Source organism: Dermacentor albipictus, chromosome 4 (assembly GCF_038994185.2).
Source record: "Dermacentor albipictus isolate Rhodes 1998 colony chromosome 4, USDA_Dalb.pri_finalv2, whole genome shotgun sequence".
Classification (NCBI taxonomy): domain Eukaryota; kingdom Metazoa; phylum Arthropoda; class Arachnida; order Ixodida; family Ixodidae; genus Dermacentor; species Dermacentor albipictus.
Window position 1 is genome coordinate 102,297,501 of NC_091824.1, and position 26,151 is coordinate 102,323,651.

A 26,151-nucleotide genomic window follows, 5' to 3' on the forward strand; every position below is an offset into this window, starting at 1 on the left:
AACGCATGCGTATGTTGTGATCATTGGAGCCTACTTCGCAGTTGGCCACGCACTAAGGCAGGTGCAGTTGTAGACAGCTGTTTACTTACACTAAACCTTTGATTTACAATGCGCAGCCTATAACTAAATATACGGTCGACGAACGTTGTATCGATAGACATGGTGGCATGGACCTAAGGCAGATGTATTTGGCTCTGTAAAAAAAAAACATATGCGGATCTAGTGCACATGTTGGAATCTGTGTGAAGCGAAGCGTTATTCAAGCGTTGGTAATTACACCATTTACGACTAACGACAATATGTATATTTGTTTGCTTCCATCTATGCAACATGCAGCCTCATGCAATGTTCGTGTGCGTCCACCACAAAGATCCCAGTTTTATTCTTGCCATTTTTTTTTATTTATGCACTACACCGCTTGCAAGCTATACCGAAATCCAAACACCCAATTCGGTGTTAGATGTCTATACGGTGTCAGATATATATAATACGCAGTAGTGTCACCAAGACGGAGGTTATTTATGTTACTTGTCAAAGGAAAAATTGTGACAGGTTTATGCATAGAGAAGTACCACACATATCTAGCTACATATAATGGTTCCGTATCTCTTGCGTCAAAGTAGCATATGTCCATGTTGAAGGATTCGCCACGAATTGGCACAAACACAATGACACGTCACAAATCATCAGACCAAAGAAAATAAAGTAAGTCAAAGAATATGTCACATACAATCCGCTATCCTAAATAGAGAGGTCGGTGTGCTTTAGAGCTATGAGTCAACATTGTATAGAAACATTTTGCGCATAGATTTCTTTTTGAGCAGAACATGGTAGCACATAATGGCACCAAACAGCGGCTGCCACGCAAACAAAAGTTCGCCTTAAAAACGCTTTTTTAATCACTTTTACGGATGTTTTCCTCTTGTGCACATAATTTCGCTAGCCTAAGCCTGCCATTTAATTCGTGTTTGTTGGTTTCGCGAATGTTCGTGTTTGTTGTTGTCTTTTATTTAGTTTTCGTAGGATCATTTCGCAGCGTTTCTCCAATAAGCTTTATTTACCAGGCAGTGACTGTACTGCTTCTTTCTTTTTGCATTCTTTTTATTCTTTCTGCACCCATTTATGACCAGCTCGTAGAAAGAAACGTATTCGTTAACCTCGTATTTTTTTTGTTATTGTTTATTACTTCATGTTATTTTGCATTTGTTCCGCCGCTTTCGTGCAAGCGATAAACTGACCCGGCCTGCAGTATTTGCTGCGAATATTACTTTACACTTTAGTTCAAGCTATCAAAAGGTCTTGCTCTGTCCGATAAAGTGCCGTAATGGTGCTTGTAAAAATTATGCTGCTTATTTGTTTATTTCTACTAATTGTTCTATAGCCAGTTGTGATCACTCTAGTGTTCGCCAGGCTTCACACTTGTTCAGGCCTTTGTTATCAATGTCGGTCAAGGCTCTTTCTAACGTTATTACGTACAGATAAGCAATGTGCGTATATTGGGAATACGACAAAAAGAGAATATTCATGGTGCCTTTCAAGCTTATTGACGTTGTACGGCAAGTTTATCCCCCATTGCGAAGTAAAAAAAAAAAGAAAACTCGTGCTTCTTATCTCTCCTGTGGATTCACTCCGCAATTTCGTAGGCACAAACGGCATACAAAGCAAACTGCAGGAGTTCTATAACCGGCACAACTTTACGCTCTCCTTCCTGTATCAATCTAATCAGTGCCGCTTAGCTGACAGTGTTGAGGAACAGGGCCAGCTATGAATATAATTAATAAGAGCAGGAATGCATAATATCATCAGGAATGAGAGCAACCAACATATATATATATATATATATATATATATATATATATATATATATATATATATATATATATATATATATATATATATATATATATATATATATATATATATATATGCGCGATGTGCATTGTAAAAGGATACCCCAACGGAAGGTACTTATATTTGTCCCGAGAGCGAGGTTGCGTGAATCGGCGCCTTTTATATTCACTTCTTTTTTTTCTTTTCTTTCTTCGTAGAAACGAGAAAAGGTGGGATGGGCGCGAGGAAGACGCAAGGGGGCGGGGAGGGGGGGGGGAGGGTGACGGAGTTACGTATGTCACCGCACACCCGGCTTTCGAAATGATGCAGGTGCAAGCTCGCTTCCATCTGTCCTTAGTCCTGCCCGATCATTATCTCCTACTTTTTAATTTTTTTTCAGTGATAGAACTCAAGGACTAACTTATTTCTATCGTATGGTCAAGCGCGTGGCGACAGGCTTAGGCTAAACATTTGATTCACGTTCGCTTTTATATCGAGTGGACTCTATAAAAGAAAGAAAAAGGAACAACAGCTCGCAGTACCACCATAGGCGCTCGACCGGCGCCTCCACATGGCGTTTCTAGAGCTTGTTCAACAAAGGCATGTCATATGTGAACGTTGACGGCTTGCTCCGATTCTGTTACCACCACCATGATATTGCATCACATCTACTCGACACGTGAGTTGGTGTTCACCGCGACTACACTAAAGAGGTTTGTGGCTGCCTCATGTTGCATTCGGTCACGTGCCTCTATCAAAATGCCCCGTTTCAGCAACATGGGAAAACGAAATTCTTCGCGGGACAATAGCAAACAGTTTGTGGTTTGAGGTTAAAAAGCTTGACGCAGGGAACAAAAAAAGAAGAGAGAACTGGAAAATACTCACTTTTTTTAAAAGATTCCGATGCACGTATACGCACTCGTAGACGTAAGAATACAGGATAGAAAATCTATTTGATCTCTGAAGCTTCTGTCCACTGCCAATTCACTTTATGTAAACACAAAGCCTGAGTGAGTGAGTGAGTGAAACAACTTTATTTTGTCCACTATAGACGTGATAAGCCTGAGATAAGTTTTCAGTTGCAGTGAAAAAAAAGACATCAATTTCGTCACATCCATTTTCATCGTATACGTGGCAACTGGGCATAAAATGAAAGCTTCTAAAAAAATGTGACCATGGATGTATAGCGTGCTCAGCACGTTCGATATGTGTCATCGAATTCGACAGCAAAGGTTGCTGTTTGTTTTATAACAGAAGCATCGATCGGTCATGGCTTTCGCACTTTCACAAGACACCGTCTTACTTGATGTCGATTATATATTGCCCCGCAGGGGCGTCTGCGTCAGCAGGCGTTTGCTGTGTTGCGACACCGCGCACGCGAGCACACGACGGTTGGACTCTCCCACGTGTAACCGTGCGCGGCTTAGCCGTGTCTGGGGAAAGGGGAATCCTGCGGGTTGAGCCGATGCCGGGTGTTCGGACCTTTTAGGTCCCCCGGTGGAGGCAACACACCTCTTTGGCCTCTGCTTCACAGAAACGGCACCCCCGCACTGACCCACCTGGGGAAAATCAGTAGTTGCCTTTTCCTGTCTCTCTCTCTCTCTCTCTCTACAACATTCTTCTTTCTCTCATTTTCCACCTTTCCTGTCGTCTCCTGGCTCCCGTGTGAATAGGCAACCTAGGTTTTTTCATATTTGGTTATAGGGATAACGTAAAGCTGGCGTTTACAGGACCTGTTTTTACAGTTCCTGTAGCGTCCCCATGTAGGGCTTCACGGTGGGTGGCTGGCGTTATTGCCGAAAGCCACACATTCCTCTATGAATAGCTCCTTCCCCCGACTCCCTGATCACCCTCAGAAAAGAGGGCGCACCGATGAAGTATTCCAGTTTTTGGTCGGCACAAAGAATCCTTCCCCCGCTTCTGTGTCATTCATTCTGGAAAACCAGATAAACCAGTTCGAACAATTTCACCTTCCTTGTTTCCAAGTCATGACTGAAGTATTTGGTCCATGTTATAACGCACCGAGGATGGCAAGCGGTGATTTCCTCTCGGAGCTCCGCGATCAGAAGCAGTATGAGAAATTGCCAAACTACAGTCATTTAGGAAAACCCAAGTAATTGTAACCCCGCACCGTGCGATGAACACAACCCGTGGCGTTGTCTCGGATGATGACTTGCTGGAGCTCACTGAGGCTGAACTCTTGGAGGGCTTCAGCGAACTGAATGTTATCATTGTCAAAATAATTACGATGAGGCGTGACAGCAAAGAAATCAAAACCAAGCACCTGATACTCACATTCGGCTCAAGTATTCTGCCCGAGTCTATAGAGGCCGGGTACATCAAGTTCCGTGTTAGGCCATATGTGCCAAATCTCCTCAGATGTTTCAAATGCGATGCTTCGGCCACAGTTCAGAGCTGCCGTGGCCACCAAACCTGTGTGAAATTCAGTGTCCATAACATGCCTCTGAATATTGCGAGAACACTCGCCCCTATGTAAACTTTCATGGGGAACACGCCGCGTACTCACGGTCGTGCCCATCCTGGAAAAAAGAAAAGTGAATTGTCACAATCAAAGTCAAAGAAAATATATATTTCAAGGAGGCGCGTAGGCGGGTGTCATACCAGCCTAAGAGCAGCTCTGCCAATGTGGCGCGTCAGGTGGCAGCGCCACAACGGCCTCCAGCGGCTGTCCGGCCCACACACAGTGAGCCGGCGATGAGCCGGTGAGTCCATCGCCTCTTGCGAGGCGATGGGCACACCGGCTCTAACGCGTAAAGAGCGGTGAGCCTTAGCACCGCTGGAGCGGGGAGCCTCTCTCGACCGCTCCAAAACAGACAAAGTCGCGTCACGGCGCCCCCAAAGAAACCGTGAGTTAGTCCTCGTCTCTTAAACACACATCAACAAACACATATTTTTTTTTATAATGGAGACTTAAATACTACAATGGAATGTTAGAGGACTCATTCGCAACCTAGAGGACATTACAGAACTGCTACGAAAGCATCATCCGAAGCTGCTTTGTGTTCAAGAGACACATCTGAAACCCATACACACAAACTTTATCCGTCAATACACAGTCTATTGTAAAGACCGCAGCGAGGCTAATGCCTCCGGTGGTATTTCAATAGTTGCGGCCAAGTTTGTAGCTTGTCAACAGATCGCCCTTCAGACGCCCTTTGAGGCAGTGGCAGTTATGGCAATCCTTTTTAACAAACTGGTTACTGTGCGCGCTATATACATACCTCCTAACTATTATCTCAGAAAAGCCGATTTCTATAACCTAATTAATCAGCTTCCTGACCCCTGCATACTCGTAGGCAATTTTAATGCCTACAACACGATGGGGGGAGATTCGCGATGCGACGCGAGAGGTCGATTGATTGAAAATTTTCTTCTGGCCTCTAGTGCCTGCCTGTTTAATATGAAAGAGCCGACCTATTATAGCATACAACACAACTCATAATCATCGATAGAGCTAGTAATAGGCTCTGCTTCATTTCTGCCTCATCTGGAATGGGATGGGATCAAGGATCCTTTTGGAAGTGACCACTTCCCTATAACTTTAAGCTTAATAACGCAGCCTAACAACCATCCCCGTGCTCCCATATGGAAATTACCATCAGCTGACTGGGAGCGTTTTAAAGAATCGACTCATCTAACACCCGATTTTATAAGTAATGTTAGTATAGATGATGCTGTCGCATATTTTATTTTTTCTATTTCTGATGCTGCTGAAAAGTCTATCCCGCAAACGAATGGTGGTTCACCTAAAAGACATGTTCCCTGGTGGAATGAAGACTGTAGAGGGGCGCGAAAGAGGCCGAATAAGGCATGGGGCATATTGCGCAGATCGCCGAATGCAGAGAATCTCATTGAATTTAAACACATAAAATGGCAGGGAAGGCGGATATGACGTCAGGCGAAGAGAGAAAGCTGGGAGAGGTTCCTTTCAGGTATAAATTCGTACACGCAGGGGGCGAAAGTTTGGAATGGCGTAAGGAGGCTAAAAGGGCACCAAATAAATCCATTGCCTCTGGTGAACGATCAAAGGAATACCTTAGAAGAGCAGGCAGGCTTTCTTGGGGAGCACTTTGAGCGTGTGTCGAGCTCAAAACGCTATTCTCAATCCTTCCTTCAACATAAAGAAATAGTAGAACGTAAGCACATCTTACGTAAATGCAGACAAAATGAACCGCATGACCGGTATTATACCACATCTCGGTATTATACTTGAGTCCAGGCTTACTTCCATTCCACACAATAAATATCTTAAAGCAAGATGTCTAAACACAATGAACTTGCTGGAAATTCTATCCCACACAATATGAGGTGCCGAGAGAAGAGAGAGAGAGAAAATAAGGGTAGGAAAGGCAGGGAGGTCAACCAGAACAGCATCCGGTTTGCTACCCTACACTGGGGGTGGGGGAAAGGGGGAATAGAAAGCGGAAGAAAGGGAGAGAGTAAACACTGAGTACGTGTGGGAGGGACACCAAACACAAGGACACTATAAACGGTCTGTTAAGACCGTGCACTTCAAGTACTGCACTAGTGCACGAATCGCTCTTCGAGCCAGCGACGGGTGTGGCCACGGTCCGAGTATCTTTGACTCGGTGAAAGGTCTCGAGTCCAGTCTGCGTAAAGTTGCCCGCAGAGAGAGGCGTTGGACATCGTAGCGAGGGCAGGTACACAATAGGTGCTCGATGGTCTCCTCGCACCCACAGGAGTCGCACATCGGGCTCTCGGCCATTCCTATACGGTAGGAATATTCGTTCGTAAACGCCACTCCTAGCCACAAGCGACACAACAAGGTTGCTTCGCCGCGGGAAAGGCTAGATGGCAGTTGTAGCCGTAGCGTGGGGTCCAGTTTACGTAATCTGCAATTGTAGCCAATTGAAATCCAGAGATCTTGGGACTTCTTGCGCGCAAGTCGGCGAAGTTCTCTGGCAGCGTCCGACCTCGCCAAAGGTGTTGGACGCGTCTTGGTATCCTCGTGGGCACACCGGGCAGCCTTGTCAGCTAGGTTGTTGCCGACGATGCCACAGTGAGCAGGGATCCACTGAAATATAATGTGGTGTCCTCTTTCCAGAGCATGATGGTGCAGTTCCCTGATTGCAGATGTCATTTGCTCGTAAGTTCTGGGACGTAATGCGGACTTGATGCTGTGAAGGGCTGCCTTAGAGTCACAAAATATGACCCATTTCTCTGTTGGCTCTTCGGTGATGTACATCATAGCGGCATGGAGAGCTGCAAGTTCTGCCGATGTAGATGTAGTCGTGTGCGACAACTTGAATTTAGCTGTAACGTTCTTGGCTGGAACGACGAATGCGGCAGTTGAGCTGGTAGGTGAGGTCGAACCATCAGTATATATATGTATGCGGTCATCATACGTCTGGTGCATTAATAGGAGCGTAAGTTGCTTCAGCGCCGGCGATGGATGATTGGACTTTTTTGTAATTCCAGGAATAGCAAAATTCACTTGAGGTGGTCGCAGGCACCACAGGGGAGAGGAAGGCTTCGCCGCCGGTGTAAAAGATACCGGTATGTACTCTTGATGAGCGCTAATCACTCTTGAAAAGGTTGCTTGAGGTCTATCTGCTGGTAGCGAGGCCAAATGATGGTCGGGGATCCTTGACAGATGGCGAATGTGCGCTCTGAGAGAGTCGACAGCTACATGAGTCTGGATTGTATGGTCTCCTGCGATGGCGATTGTTGCTGCGGTTGAAGTGCACCGAGGCAGCCCTAAACACGTGCGTAGGGCTTGACCTTGTATGCTCTCCAAGGCGCGAAAGTTCGTCTTGCATGCACTTGACAATACTGGTAGGCTGTAACGTAGGAGTCCGAGAAACAAAACCCTGTACAGTTGCAACATAGAATGGACTGGTGTACCCCAGTTTTTCCCGCATAGAAATTTGAAGACCTGAGCAATGGCGACTAGCTTCTTCTTCAGATAGACGCAGTGAGGGCTCCACGAGAGGTTGCGGTCAATGATGACGCCCAGAAAGCGATGCGTCTTAACATAGGATACAGCTTGACCATCGATGGTAACAGGATACGATGACATTTGTTTGCGCGTAAAACCAAGTAATGCGCACTTTGCAGTAGACACACTGAGACCTTGTTCTCGGAGGTAAGAAGCCGTCATGGTTGCCGCCCGCTGAAGCCTGGCTCTTAGCTGAGGGCGAGTCACCGCAGAGGCCCAGATGCAAATGTCGTCGGCGTATATTGAGACATGTACTGTCTGCGGTAGGTAATTCGCTAGTCCTACCAGGACGAGGTTGAACAAAATAGGGCTCAACACTCCACCCTGCGGCACACCACGGCAGATGTAATGGTCTGAAGTTGGGCCGTCTTCGGTCTGTAAGAAAAAACGCCTCTCAGTCAAATAGTCCCGAATCCATTGATACATTCGGCCACCAACTCCAACAGACTCTAGTGAGTTTAGTATGGCCTCATGGGCGACGTTGTCGTATGCTCCTTTTATATCCAGAAAAAGTGCCGCAGATAGGCGCTTGAGGCTTTTTTGATTTTGGACCCATGTTATGATGTCAATGACGTTGTCGATGGACGTGCGACCTCGACGAAAGCCTGTCATGGCGTCGGGATAGATGTTGAATCGTTCTAGGTACCATTCCAATCGAGCAAGAATCATTCTTTCCATCACTTTGCCGACGCAGCTCGAAAGCGCAATCGGACGATATGATGAGATCTCAAGCGGAGACTTTCCAGGTTTCAGAATGGGGATCAAGCGGCTCGATTTCCATTCTTTAGGAACGGAGGAGGAGGAGGAGGAGGAAGACGACGAAGTGTCTTTTGATGCAGCGCTGTTCTTTCTAGCTCCGGTTTATTTCTGTGAAAACCTAAGTTCATCCGCTGGTCCTCGCTCCCTGCTCGGTCGTAATGGAAGTGGACGACCCCGTACGTCTGCCGGCGACGGCGGCGTCAGCGGCGGCCGCCTCCAGGAAGCGGCTCGGTCAGCAGAGCGACACCGACAGCGAGGACACCCATGTCTACTCTCTCAGCAGTGAGGACACTTCCGATGACGACTTCCAGCTTGTGCAGAGCCGCAGAGCGAAGAGAAGGAACACCAGGACGTCCTCATCGTCAAGCACGCAAACAGTGAGACAGACGCAGAGGCCGGACGCCAATACCATCATATTCGTGCCCCTGCTTCCCAACGTCAACATGAAGCTACTTAACAGGCAATCTGTGTCGATGTCACTGGAAGCCCTTGTGCCAAATGAAATATCGGACATTCGAGTGAACACCCGGAAAAATCTTCTGGCGGTTGATGTCCAGCATGCGGCTGCTTTGACCACTCTACGCAGCGTAACGGACCTCGATGGCATTCAGGTGCGCTCTTACATCCCTCTGGGATCTGATGTAGTCACCGGTGTTATCTACGACGTAGACGTCGCCATCCTTAATAACGACTTGCCGATTCTTATCAAGCCAGCCAATGATGAGGTCATCGTTGATGTTAAGCGGCTAGGCAGTTCACGCTGCGTGAAAATAGCATTCAAGAGTAAATATATACCCTCGCATGTTAAGGTGGGACACTTCAGACATGCAGTGCGGCCTTTCATTGCGAAACCTCTTCAGTGCCGCAAATGCATGAAACTGGGACACGTGAGCAGCGTCTGCGAAAATCAGGCAGCATGCCCCCGCTGCGGAGAGCCCCACGCTGCAGATAAATGTGGCGCGACTGTAGTGAAGTGTGCAAACTGCGGAGGATCACATGAAGCTTCACCGAAGACATGCCCACATATTAAGAAGGAAATGGCGATCTTGAAAGAGATGGCGAGAGATCATTCATCTCATCGCGAAGCCGCCGATAAAATCAGGAAGCGACGTTCACGTTGCCGGCGCTCCTCAAGGAAGGCTCCTCAAGGAAGGCGCATGCCACTTCCTACAACGCCACCTCCTCTTCCACCACCTAGGCCAGACAATGTGGAAAGGACCGCGAAGAGCCAGTCCACTGAGAAGACCACATCTGCCAAATCTTGGCCGGCTCTACCAAAATGCCGAGAGAAAGTGTTTGATCAATCTTTATAAGAGCCTAATTCGATAATGATTGGACTATGGTGCCATCGTATATAACATAGCCGCTCCGAGCGCGCTAAAGATGCTAGACCCTGTCCACCATCTAGGTATCCGCGTAGCCACCGGCGCTTTTAGGACAAATCCTATTGAAAGCTTATACGCAGAATCATGCGCAAATGCGCAAAAGGTTTATACGCAAATGAATGGTCACTGCATCTGCAAAGAACTTGCATCAGTCCCATATATTTTCCGAAAATACACTCCGATCATCAACATCCGTGTTTTAACACCCTTCGCAATGTGACGTGTGCTACAATTTTCCGTAATAGCCCCTCTGTAAGGCAGCCTTTCTCGCTTCGTGTGAGGAAGCTTAGTGAAGAATTGCATGTCCCACTCCTCGAGGATCGCTTAATGCATCCAAAGAAGCTGTTACCTCCTTGGGAGTAGCAGGTGGTAGAATGTGACGCGTCCTTTCTAGAAGTTACCAAGTACGCACCAGAAGTCAAAATACGAATGCATTTCCTAGAACTTCAGTATGAGCACTCGTGCAGAGTTCTGCACGGATGTTTCGAAGTCAAATGCCGGGGTGTCCTATGCAGCCGTCGGGCCATCCTTCTCGGAATCCGATGTATTGCATTCGGGAACAAGTATCTTTACGGCCGAGGCCTGAGCACTATTGTCGGCCGTGAAGCATATCAGAAAATCAACAATCCAAAGTGACGTGAAGACCTTGATGTCATTCTGTAAACACAAAAATCCAGTAATTAGCTATATTCCGTCCTGTGTAAAGCGTATATGTCTAACCAGCATGTGATTATATGCTGGGCGCCTGGCCATAGGGGCGTCGAGGGTAACGTTCTGGTGGACCACATGGCCACAGCGATTGCATCGCGTGCTGTTAATCCTACCATTGTAGTCCCTGCCAAAGATCTAAAGCCCTTCTTACGAAGGAAACTGCGAAACTACTGGCAAGGCTTGTGGGACGTCGAAACAAATTATAAGTTGCACGTAATAAAGCTACAATTAGGTTTCCGGCCTTCTGCAACAAAATCTCGCCGAACAGATGTCCCATTCTGTCGCCTCAGAATAGGATACACATTTGGCAACCATAACTTTTTGCTCACTGGAAATGATCCTGCAACCTCTCTTACACGCGGGTAGTGGCCGACCGTCCTCCATGTTCTCCTGGAGTGTCGGGAAGCCGAATCTGAGAGAAAGAAACATTTTCCCCTAGCATACCCGCAGCACATCCCACTTCATCCTGTAATGCTACTCGGCCCAGAACCACTCTTTGACACTGACGCAGTCCTAGGTCTCCTGAAAGATGTTGTGTAACATGTTATTAGCCCCATACATTCGTAGCGCTTCTTCTCTTCAGAGGATGCCGCTGTGATAGTTTCGTACAGAACATGCTTCTACGGCCTTGTGTTTCAAGGGCTCAGTCGAGGCAGTAGTGCTCTAGGCAATTTTAGCATATCGCATATTTAGTATATTGCATCACTCTTTTGCAATGCATTTTAGTGTTCATAGTACACATCATTAGTAATTGCCATAATTTTATAACGCGTAGATTTTATGCAATCAACACCAACTCCTTTAGGCACATTTACAGCCAGGTCTTATTAACTTCACTGAACCCATCAGTCCACTGCGAAAACATTAACACTAGGATGGCGCTCCTTGGCCATATCTGGCCTTCGCGCCATTAAACATCAATAATTGATTTCGTTCGTTCCGATTAAATATTATGTATTCCTACTAGAAATCACGCTTCGCAAGAAACGCACTCCCTCCGGGTATTTGTCCTTTTCGCATTTTCTTTTTCACGTTCTAATGCGAAAACAAAAAGGCTGATGCATAGGCCGCTATGTTACGACCACGTAAAATGCACCCGGCTATCATTATCACCTGCAGGATTTTTGATCGTTGATAACTCTTAGGCACATTATCCCCAACCAATGCCTGGCACATAACTTGAGGAGAAGAAACTGCCCATAACTTCAACCGCTGAAATAGAAGCAACTAAGCCTGCCCTGCAGTGTGGCTGAGACATCAAAGAAGACTATTTTCGTCTTCACTTTAACCAGAAATAGATAGAAATAGATGCAAGGAAAAAAAAAAACACCTCTGTACCGTGCACTGGGTGCACGTTAGACAACCCCAGGTCGTCGAAATGAATCCCGAGTCCCCCACTACAGCGTGCCTCATAATTAGATCGTAGTTGTGGCACGCGAAGCCGCGTAATATCATTTAAACAGTTTTTTTAACATTCCACCGGCGTAAAAACAACTCCAGCATTTCCGTCTTTCCTCTCTGTCTTCACGTTCACTTTCTCTGAGTCAACAATATTGAGGGCACGTCGTCGGGGCTCTTTGAGCCGGAGTAGTTGTTAATAATTCAGTATGACCTCCGGAATTTTCGACACCCAACGAATCGACTCCGCAGAACCGCCCATCGTTTCTCCTGAGGCGCCGCCATAATCGCGATGATTATTTAGGCTGGAGAAGCGTTAAAGCGTTCATACCTGCACGTTCGCGAATTCCCGACGACGATGGAAAAGGTGAGGAGAAAAGTAGAACCAGGACTCAATTTCATGCATTCATATCAAAGCAACATTTCTCAAGGCGGGAGGAAGCACGACTCAATCTGAGCCGAACTTGAAACTTTAAGAAAAAGAGAGAGGGATCAAAGGAAGCTCAAGTGATCAGCCCTGCTACATGGAGGGCTTGGTACTTCAGATGGGCTGTTTGAGAGGGCATGAAGAGGAGAATAGCGGAAGAGGAGGAGACCAAAAGAAAAATAAACATAAAATAGAAAAAACTAGGAATAAATACACAAATCAAACCCAGACGACTGATAGGAGGCCAAAGGAGGCCTGTAAGACGTGAGGTGTAAGCAAAACAGCCGGGCCTTCATGGCTGAAATTGCGGTTTTAGTTCGGTCAAGGGCCCTGGAAAATCGTTAGCCCATATTTGGCCGCGTATGCCAAGTAAACTCCTTGCTACTAATCAAGCAGTGGTATAATGGCGACAGTGACACATAACGGGCTCAATATTATGAAGTGCGCACAGTAAGTATCCTGGAAAGCGCAGAATACTACGAACTAAAGATGAATTAAACGAGAAGTGAAAACAGTGCCTCGGGAAAAAGAAACGAAGGGACAAGTACACAAGACTGGCGCATACTACCGGCTGAGGCTCATTGAAGAAACGCGGTAACTATAAGCGTAGCCTGAGACCAGCGTGGGATATCACGTTCAGGGTAAAGCAATGAAATATTAAAGATTCACCAGGGCTCCCGCTAAAAAACTACATCATAGCCATGCACCATGATACCAGCGGTGATAACAGGCTATCGAGATAGCACAGCACGACACTTGCCTCTATAAACTATACGTGAAGGCATGTTGAAGGAAGACGTTTGCTGATCCACCAACTAATACAAACCTGAAAAAAAGAAACTTGAAAAGCAAACAGTGCGCCGGTAACCGAAATCTCGAGGGAATACATAACTACAAAAAATATATACAGGTATTCTTCAGGTATTTCACTTTCAAGTTTTTTTTTTATATGAGCCAACTGGCCTCAGAAAGTGCTTTAATAAATCAACAACAGATACCGCACCACATGGCCAAAAAAAAAGTGGAAAAATACTGATTCGTCTAGCTCGCTTATATTTTGATACATTTATGCACCAAACCCCGAAGTACGAGAAGTGGTTTCTGCAGGTTTGCTAGCGTTAGTTTATTTTGATATTAATTTTGCTGTGTAATGATTTATGTGGCAATTTCCTAGCGCTAGAGGACCTTCTGGGTGGTGAGTGGATAATTTCCGCATACCATTTGCTCCGTAAATCCGTTCCACCATCGCTCTATATCGCCGCCAGCTTTCTCTAATTCTTCGATCAATATTAGGAAAATCATTGTACTGACAGTCACCGCTACTCAACAAATGCTGCAGCGGACGATGTTTAAGCAAGTCCGTTTTCTAGCCTGCCCGAATTTCGTTCCTTTTGCTTCAGTCAGCCTGCTCTTGAGGAGCTGATTTTACACCGAATAAGCGGTCCACCCAGTACAGAGGCAAATGATTTAAGTTCTTGGCCTCACCCGCCATCTACCCAAGAAGCAGCACGTGCTCTAATGTAGTTTCGAAAATAAACGGACCTGAAGAGCCACATGTGTGTGTTCATTGCAGTGCATGAGAACTCTGCTTCCTTTCTTTTTTTTCAATCCTTCACACCATTTCCAGCGTGCAGGGTAGCCAACCTGAAGTCTATTTGATTAGGCTGCGTGCCTTTTCTTGTTTATCTATATTATTATTATTATTATTATTATTATTATTATTATTATTGCCTACAATTCCCCAACCATAACAGCTACAAATATCTTCCGTGAACTTGCCCTACCGAACTTTCCTTCATTGCTTATAGAAACAGTCGTCGTCAAACATTTTCGGGAATCCTCAATTAAACGAAGTGCCGCCACAAGAGAACTTAGAAAACACGTCAGGTATGTAGTTCCTCGTTCAGCCACAACGTATAGCGCCGCCAGACGCTGTGCATATGTGCCGGACATATTTAACAAATTACCCGATGAAATGCTTAATGAGACATCGAAAAGTACGCTGAAAGAAATATTAAAGCCGCGATGGTGAAATCAACCTCCAGAACGTTTTTTGCAGCAGAATATTTACTTCAATTTCCTTCGTTTTAAGTAGTCTAAACAAATGTTATTTTGTTCTCCATATTTTTATTTCATTTTTCTACATGTCTCATCAATTTTTTTTTTATTTCCTATTTTTTTTTCACCGTGTGTATCATTTTCATGGGCACCGTCCTACAAGCCAACTCAGCCTTAGACAGGCCTGTTCATGTTCTTTTGCATTTTTGATGGCAATAAACATTATTATTATTATTATTATTATTATTATTATTATTATTATTATTATTCATTACTAGTTACCCGCCGTGGTTGATTAGTGGCTATGGTTTTGGGTTGCTGAGCACAAGGTCGCGGGATCGAATCCCTGCTACGGCGGCCGCAACTCGATTGGGGCGAAGTGCGAAAACACACGTGTACCTAGATGTAGCTGCACGTTAAAGAACCCCAGGTGGCCCGAATTCCCGGAGTCCTCCTTAATGAGATCGTAGTTTCGGCACGCAAAACTCCATAATTTAATTTAACTATTACTACTATTACTGCTAAATATTAATAATTTTGATTGCTTGTGTTTCAGCAGAAGAAAGTGTCGGGCCTGCCAAAGCCACAAATGCCTTGAGGGCTATCTATCTATCTATCTATCTATCTATCTATCTATCTATCTATCTATCTATCTATCTATCTATCTATCTATCTATCTATCTAATCTATCTATCTATCTATCTATCTATCTATCTATCTATCTATCTATCTATCTATCTATCTATCTATCTATCTATCTATCTATCTATCTATCTATCTATCTATCTATCTATCTATCTATCTATCTATCTATCTATCTATCTAATCTATCTATCTATCTATCTATCTATCTATCTATCTATCTATCTATCTATCTATCTATCTATCTATCTATCTATCTATCTATCTATCTATCTATCTATCTATCTATCTATCTATCTATCTATCTATCTATCTATCTATCTATCTATCTATCTATCTATCTATCTATCTATCTATCTATCTATCTATCTATCTATCTATCTATCTATCTATCTATCTATCTATCTATCTATCTATCTATCTATCTATCTATCTATCTATCTATCTATCTATCTATCTATCTATCTATCTATCTATCTATCTATCTATCTATCTATCTATCTATCTATCTATCTATCTATCTATCTATCTATCTATCTATCTATCTATCTATCTATCTATCTATCTATCTATCTATCTATCTATCTATCTATCTATCTATCTATCTATCTATCTATCTATCTATCTATCTATCTATCTATCTATCTATCTATCTATCTATCTATCTATCTATCCTCCACTTCCCGCCCCAGTGATATCCTAATGTTAGAGCTCCTCCTTCATGAGCGCGAGGAGAAGGATGCGGATCAATGAGTGTCAAGCACAACGCGCCGCTCCTTACTTATTTCTTTATGCCATATAAGCTCGCGCACTTTGTGCGTCTACTTTGTGGGAATTTCGTGAGCTCGGCTAATGCTGTAAAAATTCTCGATTACGGCTTCTAGAACTTTGCCAATGGCCATAGTTGATTGGATAATCACGAAAAGTCATTAAGTACGAAATGACTCTAGCTCCCGTTGTTTGTGACCTTAAAGTGACCTTGAGTCAAAATCCGGGCATTCAAACCAGTTAAAACAAGAAAATGCGGTCTCTACCCTTACAAAAGTTTTTATAGAAAGTCCATAGACATTTGTCTATGAAGTCTATAGACTGTCTATAGACATTTCTTTAGACTGGTCTATAGACAGTATATATATTTATGGCCATACACTGTTTATAGACTGGTCTATAAAAAGTCTGAGTTTATAGACTGTCTATAGACATTTCTTTAGACTAGTCTATAGACAGTCTATAGACTTATGGCCGCACACTTTTTATAGACTAGTCTATAAAAAGTCTGAGTCAATAGACTGTCTATACACTGTCTATAGACTGTCTGTAGACTTATGGCCATACACTTTTTATAGACTAGTCTATAAAAAGTCTGAGTCTATAGATTGTCTATAGACTTTCGATAGACTTATGGCCACACACTTTTTATAGACTAGTCTATAAGAAGTCTGAGTCTATAGACTGTCTATAGACTTATGGCCATACACTTTTTATGGACTACTCTATAAAAAGTCTGAGTCTAGAGTGTCTATGGATTAATTAAAATTCATGTTTGTAGACAGTTGTCTGCATAATGTCTATGGGCAAGGGTATAGGCTTACAGTTCTACTTTTGTAGACTGAAGTCTATGGAATGTCTACAGACAAATGTATATATACTATAGACATTCTATAGACTTCAGTCTACAAAAACAGAACTTTATAATCCAATACACTTTTTTGTATGACATTCTGCATACACTTGCCAACAAACATGCATTTTCATTAATTTATAGACACTCTATAGACACAGACATTTTATAGACAAGTCTACAAAGAGTGTATAAGGCCATAACTCCATAGCGGCTATCTACAAGTTAGTTTACATTTTTCATTACATGCGGTAGCAAAACGTTTTGAATGTATTTCATTTCATTTTATAGATATGAAATGCATGGAAATGCATGGAATGCAGATATTATGCATGTGCACCTGTTCCTTTTCATCTGCACTTATGCATTACCGTTAGTAGATTAATAAAGCTCCAGAACCAGCTGTACTTTCATATATGTTGCATAAAGAGAAAGAATTCATATAGTGCTGAATCATGCAGTGCAAAAAATAAAACAAATGCACCGGCAATGCATTAACCGTTTTTATTGCTCGATATAATACATGAATTCCTTAAATTCTTGTCTTATGCTATTATGGAAACAGATTAAATATTTACACTACTCCTTGGCAAGCATGGTCGCCAGGCTGGCCTTGACCTTTGTGTCATTAGTCCCAAAGGTGCTGCAGGTGTATGCTGCAAATAAGTACATGCAGCAATATGAGGCAAAAATAACAGATGTGTATTCTTTGTATGTTCATTAAGCAGCTGAATATATTTACTCAAACCATCTAAGTCAATACTTAATGCGGTTTAACAATGACTAATGGCTGCTTGTCAATACAAATCAGTACCTTTATGCAATGTTCTATTGCATGGTATGGTGAACAATTAAACAGTCACAACTGCTGCTCGTGTCAGCAACAGTATGTTCCCTTTTATGACAAGTTCATATATGATGCATTAATGTACTTATCCCAAATGGTCCCTATATTTATTGCGGAAACGTTACCCAGTTGGGCTGTCTGTACAGTTTTTTTGGCTGGTAGTTAAGTATGCCCGTGCAGAGGGATGTTTTCAGAAGACGTGACTGGAATATTCCCAGTATCATGCCTAAGATTGTAATTTATTTTGCTTAGTACACATTGAAATGTATTTCTCATACTTTTAAATGAATGGGTCATTGGCCATAACTTCAACAGATGGCAGATGGGTTGATTGTATTGATATGGTACCTTAATTTCTTGCAGGTAATGAGGCCTCTTGGGCATGCTAACAGGTTTCGAAGTTAGGTATACCACATGAGCACCCGAAATACCACACGAGCACTTTGTGTCATGGCACGACAGATATGCACCTCCTAGGAAACAGAACTGATAGTATAGTTCGAATGAATTCTATCACAGTAAATTATTTAAGGTGCTTTGAAAGATGAAAATTTTTTCTAGGCTATCGAGGTTCAGGACGTTTAGTTAACGCAAAAAAAAACATATTGAGTAAGAAATGCCTTGTCAGTCTGCTTGACTTTCTTTTTTTTTTCAATAAATAGAACCAATTTCCCTCAATTTTTATGAAGTGAAACGTTTTAAAAATATATTTAACACAGAGACTCTCTGGAAACTTTGACATGTAACAAGACAGCATACCTATGTGGCCAATTTAAAGTTTCCCGATCTTTTTACAAGCCTTTCCTGGCTGTTTTCATGAAAAGTTTCTGGCAATCTATGACGCCTGCAGCTTAAGTGCAATAAAAAATACTATGGTTTAATGCTTGCCAAGTAGTGCCAGTCCATAATACTTAGATAAAACGAATAACACGTCAGTCACTTAACATGTAGTATTAGATGCAACTGACTTGAATCCCTTGTTTAATAAAGCTGACAAGGGCTTCGGCAAGTTCGTAAATGATGGCCACACGAGTACAGCACGGAAGACACAGAGACACGCGTAAAACAAATGCAACAATGTGAGGGAAAACTATACAATGAGTTATTTTTACGGTTCAATAGTAGTTTTCTATATAATTTGCTCTCACCACTTATGCCTCTAGTTAACTTTGTTTACCTATGACTAAAGACTACATGGCAATATTAATCAGTACCATTATGATGTTTCGTTATATTACAGTATGATATTATATGATATCATATGATATGATATTACAGTACAATATGATATTACAGTATTCCGCGCCCATCTTACACGGACTTTCCCACACTTCAGAAGAGCGACTTCAAAGACTTTTAGCTAGAGGACTACGCCTATGTCTAGGAGTTCCACGAGCGACTTCTAGTTCTCTTGTAATAGCTGAGGCTCGCCAATCACCATTTCCAGTTATGCGAACTACAGAAACATGCCGGCATTATTTCCGTCTTCAAACCCAGCATAAAAACCACCCATTGGCTCTAGACATAATGAAACGAGATAGAAGTTATGTTCATATAGAAATTCAAGAAAATCTTCACATATTGCCAAGAAATGAATTTTGGAACTCAGACATCGAGTATCCTCCGTGGCTGCTTACAGTTCCAAAAATCGAATTGTCAGTAGATGGGATATTCAGCAAAAGAGACATGTTCATTCGAGCTGCTCAACAACTAGCGCTGTACCAGATATATATGCGGTATTCAGGATACACACACGTCTATACAGACGGCTCCAGTACAGCAACCTCTTCAACTTCATCATTCATTATACCGCACCTCAACAAACAAGAATCATTTAAGTTATCTCGTGCGACTTCGTCCACAACGGCTGAACTGTTCGCAATCCTATGTGCGGTAAAATTTATATTGTCAGTAACAGAAGCGCAAAAATGGGTAATTTTCAGCGATTCACAGGCGGCTCTAACATCACTCTGCAGCACAAAGGGGAAAACATTCAGTGACAGTATAATATACGAAACACTTAAAAACCTCACAAAGGCAAGCGAAGCGAAACATGCAATAGCATTCCAGTGGATACCAGGGCATTGTGACATTCCTGGCAACACAGCAGCCGATGAAGCAGCACGACAAGCACACCTCAAAGATGATACATCTCCACTCCCAATATCAAAGGATGAATTACGCTGCATTATAAGGACAACGTCTCTCAAAATGTCTAGAAACACTTGGTTTGACCAGAATTCTAAGAGCTCGGACTTATACCATATTGATCCATTTATTGAATTCAAATTTTCATTGTCATTAGATAGAACTATGGAAACCCTTATTCATCGATTAAGGCTAGGCACTGCCTACACAAAGCATTTCTTACACAGAATTGGCCGTGCGGAAACCCCCGAATGTGATTGTGGATTTGTAGACGAAGATATATATCACCTCCTTCTAGATTGCCCCCATCACGACACACCAAGAAGCCGACTTAAATCAGCGCTAATTAAATTAGACCGCAGACCTTTCAGTTTAAGGAAAATTTTGGGCCCTTGGCCAACAACGGCCTTGCAGAAGAGCGCTTTAAAAGCACTAAAGAGTTTTCTTGAAGACAGCGGCATTGCTGGAAGTTATTAGCACTTTCATTGTTCTCTTCATTTCATTGTCACTGTGTATATCCATCTGTTTGTGAATTATATTATGTTGACTGTTCTGTTGTGACTGTATGTGATAATGCATTTACACGATGTATTTACCACCCGCTGACTAGATAATGTGTTATTAGGCGGCAATATCTTTTGTACTTTTGAGACTTTCATCTACATAAGTGTGGAGACATATACATTGTATATTGTATGTACCATGTGTTCCTTACGTCATAGTGTTCCTGTGGAAACGCTGCGTGATAACTGTATGTGATAATGCATTTACACGATGTATGTACCACCCGCTGACTAGACAATGTGTTATTAGGCGGCAATATCTTTTGTACTTTTGAGACTTTCATATACATAAGTGTGGAGACATATACATTGTATATTGTATGTACCATGTGTTCCTTACGTCATAGTGTTCCTGTGGAAACGCTGCGTGATAAGTCCTGGTGCTTGGGTGAACAGACTATTTGATATGTAACCTTGAACCCTGTACGATGTGTGACGGAACCACTCAAGAGATGAGGAGTAGCCGGCGCCTTAAATTGTGCGCCAACATCTCCTATATCATATCAATAAAAAAAAACAGTATGATAAGCAGTTAGACAACCATAATGGTCGCCGGCGTTAGCAACGGTACGTTTCGTTTCAAGACAGGTTCATGTGACACACAGTGTACTCATAAAAATAAAATAAATGTGAGAATCCCAAACGATTCCTATAATAATAATTGTTGAAACAAAGATACCCTGCTGGACTGTGCACATTTTTCAGGTGTTAATGCAATGTGCCCGTGCCGATCGAACATGCTCAGCATACTGACTGCAGTTTTGAACAATCACGTTAACATTTGCAATTTATTTCCGCTTAGAACAGTCTGCATTGTCTCTTTTCTCATACTTCGAGATGAATACATTTGCCACACTTTCAGTAGAATGCACATGAATGGGGGCGTACTGATCAGGTTACTTATCAACTAAAACATGTTACGATCTCTTAGGTGTGTTAATACGGGTAGAACAAATGCAATGTCCACTGAATTATTTGAATAATCTGTGCGTTATCTACTACGAAAAGACCACCAAATTGATAATCTGGTTCTTTTTTATTTTGTACAGCGCATATAGTATGCAGTCTGTCCAAGACGACGGCACTACATGCAACAGTAATGAAAACCGGAACACTTATTGCGCACGACAAGGGCTTCATACCGTGCACGACTGGCACAATGCGAATCTGCGCCAGCAGCTGCCTAGAGATTAAGAGCACGTAAACTGCATAACCCCGAAGCATCGAAAGGCGCTTAACGCTTTTCATATAGCTCGAGAGATAACTTCTGCTGCTAAACTGTTTAAAAAAGAGACAAAAAACAAATCTTCCAACTACTGTCAAACGCAATGCCTTCAGTCTGAAACGTGTAAAGGTGCTTCCCGGAGCGACTAATTTATTGTGCTCCAATTTTTTCGGCTAAGTTGCGAAGCTGCGAGTGACTGAGCTTATCGCAGTTTTCAGGCTCCAAAAGCGTTTGTGGTTGCATATAAATAGGTTGGGTGAATCTAGAGATTTTCGCTTGACATTTCTTCAAGTCTCGTGTTTTGCTTGCGGTAACTTCCCAAAATTATTTAGATTGGTTGCCAGAAACCTTAAATATACTGCTACTTTTAAACAATGCGAAAACGGCAGTGCACACACTGCTGATGCATGCCCCGCAAACACGGCCTTTCATCCGAGTACGTTAGCAGTTATTCAACTATACGTGTCTGTCAGAACATTCTTGATGCTAACACAATTTCGAGATATATACGTAAAGCGTGTCACGAGAATTTCACTACACATGCGGCGCAGCATTCATCGCGGCCGGATCAAGCGCCACGAGATGAGATCTACCACACTGGCTGCCCAGCATACACAATCCGCTTAGTGGTAGCTCAATATCAAGTTAAAACATGGTGTAGCTTCCTTCTTTACGCACCTAAACTATTATACTAAAATCAACAAGCCCGAGCGATCGCTCGCCGTAAAACATTCCGTATAGTAGAAGCGAGAACAAGAGCGCGTTATGAAACCATGTCAACGACAAACCGACACTATACCCGAGTCGCCTGCGCTACATGGAGCCGCTTCGCGCTACGAAATGCGCTCACATAATCATGCGCTATTTACGCAAAACATCTTTGCTAAAGCTTACCGTTCAGTGTAGTTGACGTGTGATGCCACAAAGATGACACGCATACACAGACACCAACGTTCAGGCGGACACCGCACACCGGTACAACCGTTTACGTGCCCGGCGCACTCGTTGAGATGGCGCACCGCCGCGCATGCGCAAGATCTCCGAGCATGCGCAGGAGCTCCGCGCGCGAGGGCGCGCGCGCTCGGAGGAGTGTGAGCGCCTTTTCCTCCTTCATTTTTTTTTTCGCTCTCTCTCTGCGCGCCATGCGCGCCGGAACGGGTGGCTTATTCATCTTTATCACCATTATTCACCTTTTTTCGTGGACGAAGGAAATGCGCTGGCAGGTTGTATGACAAACGCTGTGGGCTATCGTATGAGACTGGAACGCTAACTTGAATGCGCTGTTTGTAAAAGCCATTACAGGGCCCTTCAAACGTTTCAGACGCATTATTGCCAGCGTCAATTAGTAATACAGCGTACTTGTAGCATATCTTCCAGCGTACCACCAAATGTGATGCCCGCACGTATGTTAGTGCTAATTTTCTGTTCCGGTGATAGGTCAAAGCAATCAGTACAGCATTGAGGTACTCATATGCGTGGCTGCCCAGGAATACCGCCGGCGAAATACTGGGTGGGCTCTGATGATTTGGCACCTATTTTAAGTGAATGAGAAACTTTGATGGGTTTATAGTGCAGGATATCAGTCAACAAAAAACCGTCCTATGTTAGTGACGCAGCCGACGTATGAAGAAAATGTGAAAAGTATCCGAGAATCGGACGACACACAAAGCGAACACCACATGCGCGACATCGCTTCATCGCACATTCACAAAGTCCGCGTTGTTAGCTACAAACATTACGAGTGTCCTTGCTGTTAGCTCGATGCCTGTTTGGAATCCACTTGTAGCTGAAGCTAGCGTTCATAACAACTATTATAACAATTGGATCGGCGTTTTGCTTTCTTTATGCTACTGCCGCAAAAGTGATGCGACAACTGTGAAGACTGTCTTGGGATTGCCGAGACCGACTACGTAGATCATATCATGTGGTCAACAAATGCGGAGGTATACACTATGTGTATACTAATGTCTATAAATAGGCTCTACAGCAATCTCAGCAGTATACAACTTCAGTGGCTTATATCAAACGCAGCTACGTATTATCCACCGGTACCTGCGCTTGGTTACAGCGTACACGGGTTGGGCCCAGAATAACGATGTTTGTCTATTGTTAATCTATAGACATGCAATACCACGACAACTCAGAGGCAGACCAGGTGGTGAATTCACCACCTGGTCTGCCGGCTTTCGCGACTTATTCACCACCTTTGCCACATCATCACCATCTGACCTTCACCACCTGGTCTCGCGAAGTGTACGTCCGGGAAGCAGCCAGGTTTAGGGCCTTCGGGTGCCTGGAAGACCTTTGTGACTCGGACGTTGCCTGTTCCGCCGCGACCCTCGTTCGGTGCAGCTGCACCGAATGACGACTAGCAGTCTGCACGGTTTGCCCGCCGCGCCGGGGTTGCACGCGGTGCCGGTCGCGCATGAACCAGTGCCATATCATCGCCTTCGCAGAGGGCGGACAATATGGGAACTCGGCATTACATATTATCGACTTTCTTATATAGACATTCAATACACCAGGAGAGAAAAAGAAATAGAAACCTTAGCCGACTATTATTATTAACTGTCTAATATAGAGAGTCTATAGACAGAGTATGGACAAAAATAAATAAAGACTGTATCGGCTTTCGTCTATAGGTAGTCCATATAGAGGGGAAGCAGACAAAAAAGAAACAAACACTTTACGGAATTTTTTCTATAGACCGTCTATAGACTGCGCGTAGACAAAAAGAAATAACAACCTTATTGACTTTCGTATAGAAAGTCTATAGACAGAGTATATGGACAAAAATAGACAGAGACATGTACCCACTTTCGTCTATAGGTAGTCCATAGTGGGGAAGTAGAGAGAAAAGAAACAAACACCTTATCGACTTTTTTCTATAGACCGTCCATAATCTACGAGTAGACGAAAACAAATAGAAACCTTATCGACTTTCGTCTTTAGAAAGTCTGTAGACAAAGTATGGACAAGAATAGATAGACCGTACCCACTTTCGTCTATAGGTAGTCCATAGAGGGGAAGGATACAAAAAAAAAACAAACACCTTATCGACTTTTTTCTATAGACTGTCTATAGACTGCGGGTAGACAAAAAGAAATAGAAACCTTATCGACTTTCGTCTATAGAAAGTCTATAGACAAAGTATACCCGCCGTGGTTGCTCAGTGGCTATGGTGTTAGGCTGCTGAGCACGAGGTCGCGGGATCGAATCCCGGCCACGGCGGCCGCATTTCGATGGGGGCGAAATGCGAAAACACCGGTGTACTTAGATTTAGGTGCACGTTAAAGAACCCCAGGTGGTCGAAATTTCCGGAATCCTCCACTACGGCGTGCCTCATAATCAGAAAGTGGTTTTGGCACGTAAAACCCCATAATTTAATTTAATTTTATAGACAAAGTATGGACAAAAATAGATAGAGACCGTAATCCACTTTCGTCTATAGGTAGTCCATAGAGGGGAAGGATACAATAAAGAAACAAACTCCTTATCGACTTTTTTCTATAAACTGTCTATAGACTGCGAGTAGACAAAAGAAATAGAAACCTTATCGACTTTCCTCTATAGAAAGTCTATAGACAAAGTATGGACAAAAATAGATAGAAGCTGTATCGACTTTCGTCTGTAGGTAGTCCATAGAGGGGAAGTAGGCAAAAAAGAGCAAACACCTTATCGACTTTTTTCTATAGACCGTCTATAGACTGCGTATAGACAAAAATAAATAGAAACTTTATCGACTTTTGTCTATAGACAGTCTACAGACTTTGTATTGTCACGTGGTAGTGACGGTGAAGAAAGAAGCAATAACACAGTAGCAATACTGTGAACGAGAAAACTAACTTTTATTGGGCGAACCTGTGCCCACAAAAGCAGGCTACACTTATAGCACAACGATAGCGGCGAACACGGTCGGCGATCGTCGGAAAAAACTGATCAGCGGGTCAAGCGCGTCGGCTTTTATAGATCAGTCGTCGAATGTTCCAGATTACCTGATGGGACCCGCGTGTCTTCCACAAAGTTCTACACCATTCATGTCACGCGATGAAATCTGATAACACAAGGTTCGGCGACAACAGACACGCGGATAGAAGCATCGATAACTTTCCAGAAACTTCGGATACATGCAAGCGCGTCCCGCGCTGCGCGATAAGATTTGTTAGGCGGTGAAACCTGGTCGCCCGATAAATATAAATACACGTGTCAATACCCCCCTCTTAAAAAGCATCGTCCCGATGCTACAAAGAGAGCGAAACACAAAGGGACACTTATTAAACATAAGTAACAAAACAACGAAAAGAAATCAAGTCCAAAGGTCAGTTACGCGAAGTCCCAAAGTTCGTCAACGCTGGTGGTACGGCTTGAGCCGCACAACGTGGACAATTTCAGGTCGTGAGCGGCGCCGCTGTGACAGCGAAATGCCGTCTGGCACGACCTCGTAGTCCAGTGCACCTATACGTCGGATGATCTTGTACGGTCCAAAATAGCGACGCAAAAGCTTCTCGCTCAGTCCTCGTCGGCGTATAGGGGTCCATACCCAAACACGGTCGCCGG

General features: G+C 43.5%; 2 long non-coding RNA genes across 2 annotated transcripts in view; one reads left to right on the forward strand and one right to left on the reverse strand.

Annotated features, from left to right (window-relative positions):
* The window catches only part of LOC135904600 (uncharacterized), a 498,596-nt gene that overhangs the window by 128,422 nt on the left and 344,023 nt on the right, over positions 1-26,151 (forward strand). The window lies entirely within an intron of this gene.
* LOC135904599 (uncharacterized) lies at positions 17,297-22,617 on the reverse strand. The gene is made up of 2 exons (XR_010565164.1): positions 22,489-22,617; positions 17,297-17,467 (listed from the first exon to the last, which is right to left on the reverse strand). It is a non-coding gene; the product is annotated as an uncharacterized lncRNA (long non-coding RNA).